Here is a 17,883-nt window from a genome sequence, read left to right as displayed (position 1 = left end):
GCAAATCCAATCCGATCCAATCCAGTCCAATCCAATCCAATCAATCCAAGTAACGGCATCCAATCCTATCCAGTCCAATCCAATCCAATCCAAGTAACGGGATCCAATCAAATCCAATCCAATCCAATCCAAGTAACCGCATCCAATCCAATGCAATCCACTTCACGGCATCCAATCCAATCCAATCCAATCCAAGTAACCGCATCCATTCCAATCCAATCGAATCCAATCCAATCCAATCAACTCCAATCTAATCCAAGTAACGGCATCCAATCCAATCCAATCCAATCCAAGTAACGGCATCCAATCCAATCCAATCCAATACAATCCAATCCATTCCAAGTAACGGCATCCAATTCAATCCAATCCAATCCAAGCAACGGCATTCAATCCAATCCAATTCAAGTAACGGCATCCAACCCAATCCAATGCAATCCAATCCAATCCAATCCAATGCGATCCATGGAACGGCATCCAATCCAATCCAATCCAATACAATACAATTCAATCCAAGTAACCGCATCCAATCCAATCGAATCCAATCCAAGTAACGGCATCCAATCCAATCCAATCCAAGTAACGGCATGCAATCGAATCAAATCCAATCCAATCCAAGAAACGGCATCCAACCCAATCCAATCCAATCCAATCCAAGTAACGGCATCAAATGCAATCCAATCCAAGTAACGGCATGCAATCCAATCCAATCCAATCCAATCCAATCCAAGTAACGGCATCCAATCCAATCCAATCCAAGTAACGGCATTCAATCCAATCCAATCCAATCCAATCCAATCCAAATAACGGCATCCAATCCAATCCACTCCAATCCAATCCAAGTAACGGCATCCAATCCAATCCAATCCAAGAAACGGCATACAATTCAATCCAATCCAATCCAATCCAAGTAACGGCATCCAATCCAATCCAATCCAAGTAACCGCATCCAAACCAATCCAATCCAATCAAATCCAATCCAATCCAATCCAATCCTATCCAATCGAAGGAACTGCATCCAATCGAATCCAATCCAATCCAATCAAATCCAATTCAATCCAAGTAACGGCATCCAATCCAATCCAATCCAATCCATGTAACGGCATCCAATCCAATCCAATCCAATCCAAGTAACGGCATCCCATCCAATCCAATCCAATCAAATCCAATCCATTCCAAATAGCGGAATCCAATCCAATCCACTCCAATCCAATCCAAGTAACGGCATCCAATCCAATCCAATCCAAGAAACGGCATACAATCCAATCCAATCCAATCCAAGTAACGGCATCCAATCCAATCCAATCCAAGTAACCGCATCCAATCCAATCCAATCCAATCAAATCCAATCCAATCCTATCCAATCGAAGGAACTGCATCCAATCGAATCCAATCCAATCCAATCCAATCAAATCTAATCCAATCCAAGTAACGGCATCCAATCCAATCCAATCCACGTAACGGCATCCAATCCAATCCAATCCAATCCAAGTAACGGCATCCAATCCAATCCAATCCAATCCAATCCAAGGAAAGGCATCCAATCCAATCCAATCCAATTCAATCCAATCAAATCCAATCCAATCCAAGTAACGGCATCCAATCCAATCCAATCCACGTAACGGCATCCAATCCAATCCAATCCAATCCAAGTAACGGCATCCAATCCAATCCAATCCAATCCAATCCAAGGAAAGGCATCCAATCCAATCCAATCCAATCCAATCAAATCCAATCCAATCCAAGTAACGGCATCCAATCCAATCCAATCCAATCCAAGTAACAGCATCCAATCCAATCCAATCCAATCCAAGTAACGGCATCCAATCCAATCCAATCCAATCCAAATAACCGCATCCAATCCAATCCAATCCAATCCAAGTAACCGCATCCAATCCAATCCAATTCAATCAAATCCAATCCAGTCCAATCCAATCCTAGTAACGGCATCCAATCCAATCCAAGTTACAGCATCCAATCGAATCCAATCCAATCCAAGTAACGGCATCCAATCCAATCCAATCCAATCCAAGGAAAGGCATCCAATCCAATCCAATCCAATCCAATCAAATCCAATCCAATCCAAGTAACGGCATCCAATCCAATCCAATCCAATCCAAGTAACAGCATCCAATCCAATCCAATCCAATCCAAGTAACGGCATCCAATCCAATCGAATCCAATTCAATCCAAGTCACGGCATCCAATACAATCCAATCCAATCCAATCCAAGCCAATCCAATCCAATCCAATCCAATCCAAGTAACGGCATACAATCCAATCCAATCCAATCCAAGTAACGGCATCCAGTCCTATCCAATCCAATCCAATCCAAACCAATGCAATTAACCGCATCCAATCCAATCCAATCCAGTCCAATCCAAGTAACGGCATTCAATCCAATCCAATCCAATCCTATCCAAGTAACGGCATCCAATCCTATCAATTTCCAATCAATCCAAGTAACGGAGTCCAATCCAATCCAATCCAATCCAAGTAACGGCATCCAATCCAATCCAATCCAATCCAAGAAACGGCATCCAATCCAATCCAATCCAAGTAACGGCATCCAATCCAATCCAAGCCAATCCAATCCAATCCACGTAACGACATCCATTCGAATCCAATCCAATCCAATCCAAGTAACGGCATCCAACCCATCCCAATACAATCCAATCCCAGTAACGGCATCCAATCCAATCCAATCCAATCCAATTAACGGCATCCAATACAAGCCAATCCAATCCAATCCAATCCAATCCTATCCAAGTAACGGCATCCAATCAAATCCAATCAATTCTAATCCAATCCAAGTAACCGCATCCAATCCAATCCAATCCAAGTCACGCATCAAATCCAATCCAATCCAATCCAATCCAAGGAACCGCTTCCAATCCAATCCAATCGAATCCAATCCAATCCAATCAACTCCAATCTAATCGAAGGAACGGCATCCAATCCAATCGAATCCAATCCAAGTAACGGCCTCCAATCCAATCCAATCCAACCCAATCCAATCCCATCCAATCCAATGCAATCCAATCCAATCCAATCCGATCCAAGGAACGGCATCCAATCTAATCCAATCAATTCCAATCCAATCCAAGTAACCGCATCCAATCCAATCCAATCCAAGTCACGCATCAAATCCAATCCAATCCAATCCAAGTAACCGCTTACAATCCAATCCAATCCAATCCAATCCAATCCAATCAACCCCAATCAAATCGAAGGAACGGCATCCAATGCAATCCAATCCAATCCAAGCAACGGCCTCCAATTCAATCCAATCCAACCCAATCCAATCCAATCCAAGTAACGGCACCCAATCCAATCCAATGCAATCCAATCCAATCCAATCCGCTCCAAGGAACGGCATCCAATCCCATCCAATCTATTCCAATCCAATCCAATCTAATCCAATCCAAGTAATCGCATCCAATCCAATCCAATCCAGTCCAATCCAAGTAACGGCATTCAATCCAATCCAATCTAATCCAATCGAAGTAACGGCATCCAATCCTCTCAATTTCCAATCCAATCAAAGTAACGGAATCCAATCCAATCCAATCCAATCCAATCCAAGTAACGGCATCCAATCCAATCCAATCCAATCCAAGAAACGGCATACAATCCAATCCAATCCAATCCAAGTAACGGCATCAAATTCAATCCAATCCAAGGAACGGCATCCAATCCAATCCAATCCGATCCAATCCAAGTAACGGCATCCAGTCCAATCCAATCCAATCCAATGCAATGCAATCGAATCCAAGGAACGGCATCCAATCCAATCCAATCCAATCCAAGTAACGGCATCCAATCCAATCCAATCCAAGTAACGGCATCCAATCCAATGCAATCCAATCCAATCCAGTCCAATTAACGGCATCCAATCCAATCCAATCCAGTCCAATCCAATCCAATCCAATCCAAGTAACGGCATCAAATTCAATCCAATCCAAGGAACGGCATCCAATCCAATCCAATCCAATCTAATCCAATCCAGGTAACGGCATCCAATCCAATCCAATCCAGTCCAATCCAATCCAATCCAATCCAATCCAAGTAACGGCATCAAATTCAATCCAATTCAAGTAACGGCAATCAATCCAATCGAAACCAATCCAATCCAATCATGTCCAATCCAATCTAAGTAACGGCATGCAATACAATCTAATCCAATCCAATACAAGTAACGGCATCCAATCCAATCCAATCCAATCCAAGAAACGGCATTCAATCCAACCCAATCCAATCCAATCCAAGCAAGGGCATCAAATTCAATCCTATCCAAGGAACGGCCACCAATCCAATCCAATCCAATCCAATCTAATCCAATCCAAGTAACGGCACGCAATCCAATCAATTCCAATCCAAGTAACCGCATCCAATCCAATCCAATCCAATGCAATCCAATCCAATGGAAGGAACTGCATCCAATCGAATCGAATCCAATCCAATCCAATCCAAGTAACCGCATCCAATCCAATCCAATCAAATCCAATACAAACCAATCCAAGTAACGGCATCCAATCAAATCCAATCCAATTCAAGGAAAGGCATCCAATCCAATCCAATCCAATCAAATCCAATCCAATCCAAGTAACGGCTTCCAATCCAATCCAAGCCAATCAAAGTAACGGCATCCAATCCAATCCAATCCAATCCAAGTAACGGCATCCAATCCAATCCAATCCAATCCACTCCAGGTCACGGCATCCAATCCAATCCAGTCCAATCCAATCCATGTTACGGCATCCAATCCAATCCAATCCAATCCAAGCCAATCCAGTCCAATCCAATCCAATCCAATCCAAGTAACAGCATCCAATCCAATTCAATCCAATCCAATCCAAGTAACGGCATCCAATCCAATGCAATCCAATCCAATTAACGGCAGCAAATCCAATCCGATCCAATCCAGTCCAATCCAATCCAATCAATCCAAGTAACGGCATCCAATCCTATCCAGTCCAATCCAATCCAATCCAAGTAACGGGATCCAATCAAATCCAATCCAATCCAATCCAAGTAACCGCATCCAATCCAATGCAATCCACTTCACGGCATCCAATCCAATCCAATCCAATCCAAGTAACCGCATCCATTCCAATCCAATCGAATCCAATCCAATCCAATCAACTCCAATCTAATCCAAGTAACGGCATCCAATCCAATCCAATCCAATCCAAGTAACGGCATCCAATCCAATCCAATCCAATACAATCCAATCCATTCCAAGTAACGGCATCCAATTCAATCCAATCCAATCCAAGCAACGGCATTCAATCCAATCCAATTCAAGTAACGGCATCCAACCCAATCCAATGCAATCCAATCCAATCCAATCCAATGCGATCCATGGAACGGCATCCAATCCAATCCAATCCAATACAATACAATTCAATCCAAGTAACCGCATCCAATCCAATCGAATCCAATCCAAGTAACGGCATCCAATCCAATCCAATCCAAGTAACGGCATGCAATCGAATCAAATCCAATCCAATCCAAGAAACGGCATCCAACCCAATCCAATCCAATCCAATCCAAGTAACGGCATCAAATGCAATCCAATCCAAGTAACGGCATGCAATCCAATCCAATCCAATCCAATCCAATCCAAGTAACGGCATCCAATCCAATCCAATCCAAGTAACGGCATTCAATCCAATCCAATCCAATCCAATCCAATCCAAATAACGGCATCCAATCCAATCCACTCCAATCCAATCCAAGTAACGGCATCCAATCCAATCCAATCCAAGAAACGGCATACAATTCAATCCAATCCAATCCAATCCAAGTAACGGCATCCAATCCAATCCAATCCAAGTAACCGCATCCAAACCAATCCAATCCAATCAAATCCAATCCAATCCAATCCAATCCTATCCAATCGAAGGAACTGCATCCAATCGAATCCAATCCAATCCAATCAAATCCAATTCAATCCAAGTAACGGCATCCAATCCAATCCAATCCAATCCATGTAACGGCATCCAATCCAATCCAATCCAATCCAAGTAACGGCATCCCATCCAATCCAATCCAATCAAATCCAATCCATTCCAAATAGCGGAATCCAATCCAATCCACTCCAATCCAATCCAAGTAACGGCATCCAATCCAATCCAATCCAAGAAACGGCATACAATCCAATCCAATCCAATCCAATCCAAGTAACGGCATCCAATCCAATCCAATCCAAGTAACCGCATCCAATCCAATCCAATCCAATCAAATCCAATCCAATCCTATCCAATCGAAGGAACTGCATCCAATCGAATCCAATCCAATCCAATCCAATCAAATCCAATCCAATCCAAGTAACGGCATCCAATCCAATCCAATCCACGTAACGGCATCCAATCCAATCCAATCCAATCCAAGTAACGGCATCCAATCCAATCCAATCCAATCCAATCCAAGGAAAGGCATCCAATCCAATCCAATCCAATTCAATCCAATCAAATCCAATCCAATCCAAGTAACGGCATCCAATCCAATCCAATCCACGTAACGGCATCCAATCCAATCCAATCCAATCCAAGTAACGGCATCCAATCCAATCCAATCCAATCCAAGGAAAGGCATCCAATCCAATCCAATCCAATCCAATCAAATCCAATCCAATCCAAGTAACGGCATCCAATCCAATCCAATCCAATCCAAGTAACAGCATCCAATCCAATCCAATCCAATCCAAGTAACGGCATCCAATCCAATCCAATCCAATCCAAGTAACCGCATCCAATCCAATCCAATCCAATCCAAGTAACCGCATCCAATCCAATCCAATCCAATCAAATCCAAGTAACGGCACGCAATCCAATCAATTCCAATCCAAGTAACCGCATCCAATCCAATCCAATCCAATCCAAGTAACCGCATCCAATCCAATCCAAGGAACGGCCACCAATCCAATCCAATCCAATCTTATCCAATCCAAGTAACGGCACGCAATCCAATCAATTCCAATCCAAGTAACCGCATCCAATCCAATCCAATCAAATCCAATCCAATCCAATCCAAGTAATGGCATCCAATCAAATCCAATCCAATCCAAGGAAAGGCATCCAATCCAATCCAATCCAATCAAATCCAATCCAATCCAAGTAACGGCTTCCAATCCAATCCAATCCAATCGAAGAAACGGCATCCAATCCAATCCAATCCAATCCAAGTAACGGCACCAATCCAATCCAATCCAATCCACTCCAGGTCACGGCATCCAGTCCAATCCAGTCCAATCCAATCAATGTTACGTCATCCAATCCAATCCAATCCAAGCCAATCCAGTCCAATCCAATCCAATCCAATCCAAGTAACAGCATCCAATCCAATTCAATCCAATCCAATCCAAGTAACGGCATCCAATCCAATGCAATCCAATCCAATTAACGGCATCAAATCCAATCCGATCCAATCCAGTTCAATCCAATCCAATCAATCCAAGTAACGGCATCCAATCCTATCCAGTCCAATCCAATCCAATCCAAGTAACGGGATCCATCAAATCCAATCCAATCCAATCCAAGTAACCGCATCCAATCCAATGCAATCCACTTCACGGCATCCAATCCAATCCAATCCAATCCAAGTAACCGCATCCATTCCAATCCAATCGAATCCAATCCAATCCAATCAACTCCAATCTAATCCAGGTAACGGCATCCAATCCAATCCAATCCAATCCAAGTAACGGCATCCAATCCAATCCAATCCAATACAATCCAATCCATTCCAAGTAACGGCATCCAATCCAATCCAATCCAAGCAACGGCATTCAATCCAATCCAATTCAAGTAACGGCATCCAAGCCAATCCAATGCAATCCAATCCAATCCAATCCAATCCGATCCATGGAACGGCATCCAATCCAATCCAATCCAATCCAATACAATCCAATCCAAGTAACCGCATCCAATCCAATCGAATCCAATCGAAGTAACGGCATCCAATCCAATCCAATCCAATCCAAGTAACGGCATGCAATCGAATCAAATCCAATCCAATCCAAGAAACGGCATCCAACCCAATCCAATCCAATCCAATCCAAGTAACGGCATCCAATCCAATTCAATCCAAGTAACGGCATGCAATCCAATCCAATCCAATCCAATCCAAGTAACGGCATCCAATCCAATCCAATCCAAGTAACGGCATTCAATCCAATCCAATCCAATCCAATCCAATCAAATCCAATCCAATCCAAATAACGGCATCCATTCCAATGCACTCCAATCCAATCCAAGTAACGGCATCCAATCCAATCCAATCCAAGAAACGGCATACAATTCAATCCAATCCAATCCAATCCAATCCAATCCAAGTAACGGCATCCAATCCAATCCAATCCAAGTAACCGCATCCAAACCAATCCAATCCAATCAAATCCAATCCAATCCAATCCAATCCAATCCTATCCAATCGAAGGAACTGCATCCAATCGAATCCAATCCAATCCAATCCATTCAAATCCAATCCAATCCAAGTAACGGCATCCAATCCAATCCAATCCAATCCAAGTAACGGAATCCAATCCAATCCAATCCAATCCAAGTAACGGCACCCAATCCAATCCAATCCAATCCAAGGAAAGGCATCCAATCCTATCCAATCCAATCAAATCAAATCCAATCCAATCCAATTTACGGCATCCAATCCAATCCAATCCAAGTAACAGCATCCAATCCAATCCAATCCAATCCAAGTAACGGCATCCAATCCAATCCAATCCAATCCAAATAACCGCATCCAATCCAATCCAATTAAATCCAATCCAAGTAACCGCATCCAATCCAATCCAATCCAATCAAATCCAATCCAGTCCAATCCAATCCTAGTAACGGCATCCAATCCAATCCAAGTTACAGCATCCAATCGAATCCAATCCAATCCAAGTAACGGCATCCAATCCAATCCAATCCAATCCAAGGAAAGGCATCCAATCCAATCCAATCCAATCAAATCCAATCCAATCCAAGTAACGGCATCCAATCCAATCCAATCCAATCCAAGTAACAGCATCCAATCCAATCCAATCCAATCCAAGTAACGGCATCCAATCCAATCGAATCCAATTCAATCCAAGTCACGGCATCCAATACAATCCAATCCAATCCAATCCAAGCCAATCCAATCCAATCCAATCCAATCCAATCCAAGTAACGGCATACAATCCAATCCAATCCAATCCAAGTAACGGCATCCAGTCCTATCCAATCCAATCCAATCCAAACCAATGCAATTAACCGCATCCAATCCAATCCAATCCAGTCCAATCCAAGTAACGGCATTCAATCCAATCCAATCCAATCCTATCCAAGTAACGGCATCCAATCCTATCAATTTCCAATCAATCCAAGTAACGGAGTCCAATCCAATCCAATCCAATCCAAGTAACGGCATCCAATCCAATCCAATCCAATCCAAGAAACGGCATCCAATCCAATCCAATCCAAGTAACGGCATCCAATCCAATCCAAGCCAATCCAATCCAATCCACGTAACGACATCCATTCGAATCCAATCCAATCCAATCCAAGTAACGGCATCCAACCCATCCCAATACAATCCAATCCCAGTAACGGCATCCAATCCAATCCAATCCAATCCCATTAACGGCATCCAATACAAGCCAATCCAATCCAATCCAATCCAATCCTATCCAAGTAACGGCATCCAATCAAATCCAATCAATTCTAATCCAATCCAAGTAACCGCATCCAATCCAATCCAATCCAAGTCACGCATCAAATCCAATCCAATCCAAGGAACCGCTTCCAATCCAATCCAATCGAATCCAATCCAATCCAATCAACTCCAATCTAATCGAAGGAACGGCATCCAATCCAATCCAATCCAATCCAAGTAACGGCCTCCAATCCAATCCAATCCAACCCAATCCAATCCCATCCAATCCAATGCAATCCAATCCAATCCAATCCGATCCAAGGAACGGCATCCAATCTAATCCAATCAATTCCAATCCAATCCAAGTAACCGCATCCAATCCAATCCAATCCAAGTCACGCATCAAATCCAATCCAATCCAATCCAAGTAACCGCTTACAATCCAATCCAATCCAATCCAATCCAATCCAATCCAATCAACCCCAATCAAATCGAAGGAACGGCATCCAATGCAATCCAATCCAATCCAAGCAACGGCCTCCAATTCAATCCAATCCAACCCAATCCAATCCAATCCAAGTAACGGCACCCAATCCAATCCAATGCAATCCAATCCAATCCAATCCGCTCCAAGGAACGGCATCCAATCCCATCCAATCTATTCCAATCCAATCCAATCTAATCCAATCCAAGTAATCGCATCCAATCCAATCCAATCCAGTCCAATCCAAGTAACGGCATTCAATCCAATCCAATCTAATCCAATCGAAGTAACGGCATCCAATCCTCTCAATTTCCAATCCAATCAAAGTAACGGAATCCAATCCAATCCAATCCAATCCAATCCAAGTAACGGCATCCAATCCAATCCAATCCAATCCAAGAAACGGCATACAATCCAATCCAATCCAATCCAAGTAACGGCATCAAATTCAATCCAATCCAAGGAACGGCATCCAATCCAATCCAATCCGATCCAATCCAAGTAACGGCATCCAGTCCAATCCAATCCAATCCAATGCAATGCAATCGAATCCAAGGAACGGCATCCAATCCAATCCAATCCAATCCAAGTAACGGCATCCAATCCAATCCAATCCAAGTAACGGCATCCAATCCAATGCAATCCAATCCAATCCAGTCCAATTAACGGCATCCAATCCAATCCAATCCAGTCCAATCCAATCCAATCCAATCCAAGTAACGGCATCAAATTCAATCCAATCCAAGGAACGGCATCCAATCCAATCCAATCCAATCTAATCCAATCCAGGTAACGGCATCCAATCCAATCCAATCCAGTCCAATCCAATCCAATCCAATCCAATCCAAGTAACGGCATCAAATTCAATCCAATTCAAGTAACGGCAATCAATCCAATCGAAACCAATCCAATCCAATCATGTCCAATCCAATCTAAGTAACGGCATGCAATACAATCTAATCCAATCCAATACAAGTAACGGCATCCAATCCAATCCAATCCAATCCAAGAAACGGCATTCAATCCAACCCAATCCAATCCAATCCAAGCAAGGGCATCAAATTCAATCCTATCCAAGGAACGGCCACCAATCCAATCCAATCCAATCCAATCTAATCCAATCCAAGTAACGGCACGCAATCCAATCAATTCCAATCCAAGTAACCGCATCCAATCCAATCCAATCCAATGCAATCCAATCCAATGGAAGGAACTGCATCCAATCGAATCGAATCCAATCCAATCCAATCCAAGTAACCGCATCCAATCCAATCCAATCAAATCCAATACAAACCAATCCAAGTAACGGCATCCAATCAAATCCAATCCAATTCAAGGAAAGGCATCCAATCCAATCCAATCCAATCAAATCCAATCCAATCCAAGTAACGGCTTCCAATCCAATCCAAGCCAATCAAAGTAACGGCATCCAATCCAATCCAATCCAATCCAAGTAACGGCATCCAATCCAATCCAATCCAATCCACTCCAGGTCACGGCATCCAATCCAATCCAGTCCAATCCAATCCATGTTACGGCATCCAATCCAATCCAATCCAATCCAAGCCAATCCAGTCCAATCCAATCCAATCCAATCCAAGTAACAGCATCCAATCCAATTCAATCCAATCCAATCCAAGTAACGGCATCCAATCCAATGCAATCCAATCCAATTAACGGCAGCAAATCCAATCCGATCCAATCCAGTCCAATCCAATCCAATCAATCCAAGTAACGGCATCCAATCCTATCCAGTCCAATCCAATCCAATCCAAGTAACGGGATCCAATCAAATCCAATCCAATCCAATCCAAGTAACCGCATCCAATCCAATGCAATCCACTTCACGGCATCCAATCCAATCCAATCCAATCCAAGTAACCGCATCCATTCCAATCCAATCGAATCCAATCCAATCCAATCAACTCCAATCTAATCCAAGTAACGGCATCCAATCCAATCCAATCCAATCCAAGTAACGGCATCCAATCCAATCCAATCCAATACAATCCAATCCATTCCAAGTAACGGCATCCAATTCAATCCAATCCAATCCAAGCAACGGCATTCAATCCAATCCAATTCAAGTAACGGCATCCAACCCAATCCAATGCAATCCAATCCAATCCAATCCAATGCGATCCATGGAACGGCATCCAATCCAATCCAATCCAATACAATACAATTCAATCCAAGTAACCGCATCCAATCCAATCGAATCCAATCCAAGTAACGGCATCCAATCCAATCCAATCCAAGTAACGGCATGCAATCGAATCAAATCCAATCCAATCCAAGAAACGGCATCCAACCCAATCCAATCCAATCCAATCCAAGTAACGGCATCAAATGCAATCCAATCCAAGTAACGGCATGCAATCCAATCCAATCCAATCCAATCCAATCCAAGTAACGGCATCCAATCCAATCCAATCCAAGTAACGGCATTCAATCCAATCCAATCCAATCCAATCCAATCCAAATAACGGCATCCAATCCAATCCACTCCAATCCAATCCAAGTAACGGCATCCAATCCAATCCAATCCAAGAAACGGCATACAATTCAATCCAATCCCATCCAATCCAAGTAACGGCATCCAATCCAATCCAATCCAAGTAACCGCATCCAAACCAATCCAATCCAATCAAATCCAATCCAATCCAATCCAATCCTATCCAATCGAAGGAACTGCATCCAATCGAATCCAATCCAATCCAATCAAATCCAATTCAATCCAAGTAACGGCATCCAATCCAATCCAATCCAATCCATGTAACGGCATCCAATCCAATCCAATCCAATCCAAGTAACGGCATCCCATCCAATCCAATCCAATCAAATCCAATCCATTCCAAATAGCGGAATCCAATCCAATCCACTCCAATCCAATCCAAGTAACGGCATCCAATCCAATCCAATCCAAGAAACGGCATACAATCCAATCCAATCCAATCCAATCCAAGTAACGGCATCCAATCCAATCCAATCCAAGTAACCGCATCCAATCCAATCCAATCCAATCAAATCCAATCCAATCCTATCCAATCGAAGGAACTGCATCCAATCGAATCCAATCCAATCCAATCCAATCAAATCCAATCCAATCCAAGTAACGGCATCCAATCCAATCCAATCCACGTAACGGCATCCAATCCAATCCAATCCAATCCAAGTAACGGCATCCAATCCAATCCAATCCAATCCAATCCAAGGAAAGGCATCCAATCCAATCCAATCCAATTCAATCCAATCAAATCCAATCCAATCCAAGTAACGGCATCCAATCCAATCCAATCCACGTAACGGCATCCAATCCAATCCAATCCAATCCAAGTAACGGCATCCAATCCAATCCAATCCAATCCAATCCAAGGAAAGGCATCCAATCCAATCCAATCCAATCCAATCAAATCCAATCCAATCCAAGTAACGGCATCCAATCCAATCCAATCCAAGTAACAGCATCCAATCCAATCCAATCCAATACAAGTAACGGCATCCAATCCAATCCAATCCAATCCAAGTAACCGCATCCAATCCAATCCAATCCAATCCAAGTAACCGCATCCAATCCAATCCAATCCAATCAAATCCAAGTAACGGCACGCAATCCAATCAATTCCAATCCAAGTAACCGCATCCAATCCAATCCAATCCAATCCAAGTAACCGCATCCAATCCAATCCAAGGAACGGCCACCAATCCAATCCAATCCAATCTTATCCAATCCAAGTAACGGCACGCAATCCAATCAATTCCAATCCAAGTAACCGCATCCAATCCAATCCAATCAAATCCAATCCAATCCAATCCAAGTAATGGCATCCAATCAAATCCAATCCAATCCAAGTAACGGCTTCCAATCCAATCCAATCCAATCGAAGAAACGGCATCCAATCCAATCCAATCCAATCCAAGTAACGGCACCAATCCAATCCAATCCAATCCACTCCAGGTCACGGCATCCAATCCAATCCAGTCCAATCCAATCAATGTTACGTCATCCAATCCAATCCAATCCAAGCCAATCCAGTCCAATCCAATCCAATCCAATCCAAGTAACAGCATCCAATCCAATTCAATCCAATCCAATCCAAGTAACGGCATCCAATCCAATGCAATCCAATCCAATTAACGGCATCAAATCCAATCCGGTCCAATCCAGTTCAATCCAATCCAATCAATCCAAGTAACGGCATCCAATCCTATCCAGTCCAATCCAATCCAATCCAAGTAACGGGATCCATCAAATCCAATCCAATCCAATCCAAGTAACCGCATCCAATCCAATGCAATCCACTTCACGGCATCCAATCCAATCCAATCCAATCCAAGTAACCGCATCCATTCCAATCCAATCGAATCCAATCCAATCCAATCAACTCCAATCTAATCCAGGTAACGGCATCCAATCCAATCCAATCCAATCCAAGTAACGGCATCCAATCCAATCCAATCCAATACAATCCAATCCATTCCAAGTAACGGCATCCAATCCAATCCAATCCAAGCAACGGCATTCAATCCAATCCAATTCAAGTAACGGCATCCAAGCCAATCCAATGCAATCCAATCCAATCCAATCCAATCCGATCCATGGAACGGCATCCAATCCAATCCAATCCAATCCAATACAATCCAATCCAAGTAACCGCATCCAATCCAATCGAATCCAATCGAAGTAACGGCATCCAATCCAATCCAATCCAATCCAAGTAACGGCATGCAATCGAATCAAATCCAATCCAATCCAAGAAACGGCATCCAACCCAATCCAATCCAATCCAATCCAAGTAACGGCATCCAATCCAATTCAATCCAAGTAACGGCATGCAATCCAATCCAATCCAATCCAATCCAAGTAACGGCATCCAATCCAATCCAATCCAAGTAACGGCATTCAATCCAATCCAATCCAATCCAATCCAATCAAATCCAATCCAATCCAAATAACGGCATCCATTCCAATGCACTCCAATCCAATCCAAGTAACGGCATCCAATCCAATCCAATCCAAGAAACGGCATACAATTCAATCCAATCCAATCCAATCCAATCCAATCCAAGTAACGGCATCCAATCCAATCCAATCCAAGTAACCGCATCCAAACCAATCCAATCCAATCAAATCCAATCCAATCCAATCCAATCCTATCCAATCGAAGGAACTGCATCCAATCGAATCCAATCCAATCCAATCCATTCAAATCCAATCCAATCCAAGTAACGGCATCCAATCCAATCCAATCCAATCCAATCCAAGTAACGGAATCCAATCCAATCCAATCCAATCCAAGTAACGGCACCCAATCCAATCCAATCCAATCCAAGGAAAGGCATCCAATCCTATCCAATCCAATCAAATCAAATCCAATCCAATCCAATTTACGGCATCCAATCCAATCCAATCCAAGTAACAGCATCCAATCCAATCCAATCCAATCCAAGTAACGGCATCCAATCCAATCCAATCCAATCCAAATAACCGCATCCAATCCAATCCAATCCAATCCAATCCAAGTAACCGCATCCAATCCAATCCAATCCAATCAAATCCAATCCAGTCCAATCCAATCCTAGTAACGGCATCCAATCCAATCCAAGTTACAGCATCCAATCGAATCCAATCCAATCCAAGTAACGGCATCCAATCCAATCCAATCCAATCCAAGGAAAGGCATCCAATCCAATCCAATCCAATCAAATCCAATCCAATCCAAGTAACGGCATCCAATCCAATCCAATCCAATCCAAGTAACAGCATCCAATCCAATCCAATCCAAGTAACGGCATCCAATCCAATCGAATCCAATTCAATCCAAGTCACGGCATCCAATACAATCCAATCCAATCCAATCCAAGCCAATCCAATCCAATCCAATCCAATCCAATTCCAAGTAACGGCATACAATCCAATCCAATCCAATCCAAGTAACGGCATCCAGTCCTATCCAATCCAATCCAATCCAAACCAATGCAATGCAGTCCAATCCAAGTAACGGCATCCAATCCAATCCAATCCAATCCAATTAACGGCATCCAATCCAATCCAATCCAATCTAAGTAACGGCATCCAATCCAATCCAATCCAGTACAAGTAACGGCATCCAATCCAGTACAATCCAATCCAATCCAATCCAAGAAACGGCATACAATTCAATCCAATCCAATCCAATCCAATCCAATCCAAGTAACGGCATCCAATCCAATCCAATCCAAGTAACCGCATCCAAACCAATCCAATCCAATCAAATCCAATCCAATCCAATCCAATTCTATCCAATCGAAGGAACTGCATCCAATCGAATCCAATCCAATCCAATCCATTCAAATCCAATCCAATCCAAGTAACGGCATCCAATCCAATCCAATCCAATCCAATCCAAGTAACGGCATCCAATCCAATCCAATCCAATCCAAGTAACGGCACCCAATCCAATCCAATCCAATCCAAGGAAAGGCATCCAATCCTATCCAATCCAATCAAATCAAATCCAATCCAATCCAATTTACGGCATCCAATCCAATCCAATCCAAGTAACAGCATCCAATCCAATACAATCCAATCCAAGTAACGGCATCCAATCCAATCCAATCCAATCCAAATAACCGCATCCAATCCAATCCAATCCAATCCAATCCAAGTAACCGCATCCAATCCAATCCAATCCAATCAAATCCAATCCAGTCCAATCCAATCCTAGTAACGGCATCCAATCCAATCCAAGTTACAGCATCCAATCGAATCCAATCCAATCCAAGTAACGGCATCCAATCCAATCCAATCCAATCCAAGGAAAGGCATCCAATCCAATCCAATCCAATCCAATCAAATCCAATCCAATCCAAGTAACGGCATCCAATCCAATCCAATCCAATCCAAGTAACAGCATCCAATCCAATCCAATCCAAGTAACGGCATCCAATCCAATCGAATCCAATTCAATCCAAGTCACGGCATCCAATACAATCCAATCCAATCCAATCCAAGCCAATCCAATCCAATCCAATCCAATCCAATCCAAGTAACGGCATACAATCCAATCCAATCCAATCCAAGTAACGGCATCCAGTCCTATCCAATCCAATCCAATCCAAACCAATGCAATTAACCGCATCCAATCCAATCCAATCCAGTCCAATCCAAGTAACGGCATTCAATCCAATCCAATCCAATCCTATCCAAGTAACGGCATCCAATCCTATCAATTTCCAATCAATCCAAGTAACGGAGTCCAATCCAATCCAATCCAATCCAAGTAACGGCATCCAATCCAATCCAATCCAATCCAAGAAACGGCATCCAATCCAATCCAATCCAATCCAAGTAACGGCATCCAATCCAATCCAAGCCAATCCAATCCAATCCACGTAACGACATCCATTCGAATCCAATCCAATCCAATCCAAGTAACGGCATCCAACCCATCCCAATACAATCCAATCCCAGTAACGGCATCCAATCCAATCCAATCCAATCCAATTAACGGCATCCAATCCAAGCCAATCCAATCCAATCCAATCCAATCCTATCCAAGTAACGGCATCCAATCAAATCCAATCAATTCTAATCCAATCCAAGTAACCGCATCCAATCCAATCCAATCCAAGTCACGCATCAAATCCAATCCAATCCAATCCAATCCAAGGAACCGCTTCCAATCCAATCCAATCGAATCCAATCCAATCCAATCAACTCCAATCTAATCGAAGGAACGGCATCCAATCCAATCCAATCCAATCCAAGTAACGGCCTC

The sequence above is a fragment of the Mustelus asterias genome, chromosome 21 (genome assembly GCF_964213995.1).
Source record: "Mustelus asterias chromosome 21, sMusAst1.hap1.1, whole genome shotgun sequence".
Taxonomy (NCBI): domain Eukaryota; kingdom Metazoa; phylum Chordata; class Chondrichthyes; order Carcharhiniformes; family Triakidae; genus Mustelus; species Mustelus asterias.
Note: the sequence above shows the minus strand (reverse complement) of the source record.